Source organism: Sardina pilchardus, chromosome 10, assembly GCF_963854185.1.
Source record: "Sardina pilchardus chromosome 10, fSarPil1.1, whole genome shotgun sequence".
In the NCBI taxonomy this organism is placed as follows: domain Eukaryota; kingdom Metazoa; phylum Chordata; class Actinopteri; order Clupeiformes; family Clupeidae; genus Sardina; species Sardina pilchardus.
Window position 1 is genome coordinate 15,774,938 of NC_085003.1, and position 3,385 is coordinate 15,778,322.

The window sequence follows — 3,385 nt, forward strand, 5'->3', positions numbered from 1 at the left end:
GTTTAATGCATATAGTACAGCTCAGCCCTTCAGCTTCTCTCTTCCCTGGAGTCCATCAGTTCTGACATTCACAGTACCGATCCACTCAGGCCCCAGACACATTAAACTGTGTGTGTGTGTGTGTGTGTGTGTGTGTGTACATGCACGTACGTGTCCTCTGCTGTGTGTGTCTATTCAAACTGGCATTGTAGACAATCAGGGAGTGGGTTAGTGTGAATGGGGGTGCATTTCTTGTGGATGAATGAAGGAGTGAATTAATGAGTGGTCTGAAGACATGCCCACCAGATGCTTGGGTTCGGCTTAGGTGACCACCAGAAGACACGTGAAGCGGCCAGTGATTTTCCTCTCGTGTTTCAGGTACGCCAGAGAGAATAGAGAGAATATGCTGGACCAGCCAAAATAAATGAATGGAAAGACAGAGGAAACAATCTCTCTTTCTCTCTCCCTCCCTTTCTCTCTCCCCCCTTTCCCTCTCTCTAATAAAAAGAAAGAGAAGACAAAAAAACAACAGCACAGAAACCAACCCAACCAGCCCAGATTTATAGAAGAAATGTTTATTTGAACAACAGAGTACATGCCAGAAACGACCATTTACAGCAGCAGTTTTACCTCCTTTCCTCTCCGTCTCCTCCCCCTCTTTTTTATCTCTTTTGATCCATCTCTCCTTCTCCTGTTCCCATTCAGAGAGACAGAGAGCATGCCATCGAGTCTTACGGGTCTCCATAAACACAGTTTCTTATTTATTCAAACAATAAGCTGTTGCGTTTATCATTGCATTGTAACATTATAACGGTTGTCATTCAATGGGATGAACTATTCTTTCCATTTGTCTCGTCTGACCAAAGGTGACCAACGGTGACCAGCGGTGACGGCACAACACAGTGGGCGAGAGTACCTCTAGATAGCGGTGCAGAGAGTAGCTGGGCCTGCACCGTGGTCATACTCTAAGAATACAAATATATACACCTGGGAACAGGGCCGCGAGAGGCTCTGCCCGTCTGGACATGACAGAGAGAAATGAAACACTCACGATTAGCAACAGGTAGCAACATTAAGAGGAAAGCTGGTGCACCAACACACAAAGGCGTTCACATGCAGTTTGCGCACAGTGGTTAACATTATGGACCAGGACTTTTTTTGAGTTTTTTTTGTTTTTTTTTCCTTTGATACATCTTTTTTGTTTATTTCTTTTTTCTCTCTCTCTTCTTTATTGACATTGTCTGTTTCCAGGGTTATGGTTTGAGGAAAGTTGTGATAGAGTGCTAATCTAATGAAGTCCTTACGAGTGTATTTGCTTGTGTGTGTATATCTTGGAATCAGTTTGAGCCTGTGCGTGTTTGTCTCTGTTCCATGTTATTCCCAGCTGTCCGTTGTGTTGAACTTCACAACAGACAAAAAGACCTCAGTGAGGCGTTCGCAATCCCACGTTGCAAAACACACCATTGATCAGACCAGCATAAACAATACATCTGTTCCTGTTCCACTCATCAGGAGATAGAGTCGGCGAGCATCACTCTCTCACAGTACCCCCTCTACCTCACCCTAAGCAGAGCCATGGCAGATGTGCTGTGTGCATAAGTGTGTGTGTGTGTGTGTGTGTGTGTGTGTGTGTGTGTGTGTGCTGCTGCTCGGTGCACAAGAACAAGCTCCATGACACACGGGCTCTTACATAAGCGCCTCTGGGGCAAAGCAGTGCACTCAGGACCTCACTTCCATCTCAGCTGCGCCCCACCAACACAAAACAGGAGAGAATTAACCAAAAAGAGAGGGGGGGGGGGGGGGGGGTGGACTGTGTCTTTTTACTCCTACTTGTGAATATTCACTCTTACGAAATACTGTTTTGCACCACAGATGGAGTAAAAGTGAGGGGTAATTGTGTAGTAACCTCCACACTGCTGAAAAGTAGCCTTCAGAGGAAGAGCCTGTTCTTTCTTTTAATCAGCAACAGAGAAAAAAAGAGACATTCGACGTGGAATAGATACAGCATGATGTGAGTGTAAGAGGGAAAGTACCCTTAAGAAACAAAATCGTAACCTAGCCATTAGCTTAGCCTTTTGAAACTTAGCTAGACAGGGGTGTGGAGATACTACGTATCCAGATTGTGAATGTTCACCATTTACCATCTAAAATGAAGGTCTTGCAAACATGCTATAAGACAGTATATGTTTACTATATCTGTGATAACTACACTCACGCCAAAACTATGTTGATACTGATGTTAGTATATTTATAGACACTCCATATGAACACTGAGTTCTGTTATGGATAGCAAGTCATTAGAGATGTTATGAAAGTCAAAAAAATAACTTACGCCATGGGAAGGTTTAAATATTTAAATACTGGGAGCTTTGTGTAAAAATATGTCTCGGAAATTCCTTAATACACAGTTGACAGAAATAAAAATAACAATACAAAATAAAATAAAATAAACTCTCACCTATACTTGAGAAAATATCTAGGATAAAAAAAAAAATCTGACACAAGCAAGACAAACAATGAACAATATTAAATATTTCTTTCTGGGAAGCAATGCTCGTCTGATCACAAAGGAGCTTATTTCAACAGGAGGCTCAGGTTCTTCTTTTCCTTTTTTATCGGGAGAAAAGGGGGGTCTTCCCAGGGAAGGGGAGGAAAGCCCGCCGCGCTGCGCCAGTGTTTGTGTGGACAGGCGGGCACGAAAGGGCTGGGCAAACAAGCCAGTGGCACGGATGAACTTCTGAACCGCTGCACTCTCATCAACGAGGCCTTCGGGGGCCAGACGGAACAACATGGTGAAGCTCGTCCACCGCCGTGCCACGACAAACCAACCCCACCGGCTGGAGCAGCTAATGGGAGAGGGGGGGGGGGGTACAGGGCTGCTTGCAGTCAAATCAGTCTGGGACTGTTCCACCAGTGTCTGTCCCAGCCTGGGTATCTACGTGAGACATTAGAGAGCATTATGCTGGAGAGAGGAGTCGCAGGTCCACGAGAGGTTATCTCCTACAGTCCCACATGGGTTAAACACATTAAATAGTGGTTGCCAAGGTTACATCGACTGTATTTGTGCCTGGGCATGTCACAGATGGAATATAACTACAGACTAAATGTCAAACAATTTTCACATACATTTCCTTTTTTTTTTTTTTGACTTTTTTTTCACTGTTATGGTATTTACAGGAAGTCCAAGTCCACATTTTCGGTCCAAAAAGTCATTCCCTGGTGCTCAGCGTCAACTGGGCAGAACTTGAGTAGCATGCTCAAGTAAATGTCCGATCAGGATACAACCATGTGTACATCCCGTCCCATGCAAACGCATTCATTCACACACATGCTTGTGAACATACACACACACACACACACACGCACACATACACACACACAGACCCATTCATTTGTCTCTCTCACA

The 3,385-nt window shown here is 44.3% G+C and overlaps 1 protein-coding gene across 3 annotated transcripts in view; it reads right to left on the reverse strand.

The window, feature by feature from the left end:
- Window positions 1–572: 572 nt before the first annotated feature.
- The window catches only part of sema3ab (sema domain, immunoglobulin domain (Ig), short basic domain, secreted, (semaphorin) 3Ab), a 71,544-nt gene continuing 68,731 nt past the window's right edge, over window positions 573–3,385 (reverse strand). For all 3 annotated transcript variants that reach the window (XM_062547010.1, XM_062547011.1, XM_062547009.1), the window contains one exon: window positions 573–3,385. This exon is cut by the window's right edge and continues 804 nt beyond it. The gene's annotated coding sequence lies outside the window, so the exon portion shown is untranslated.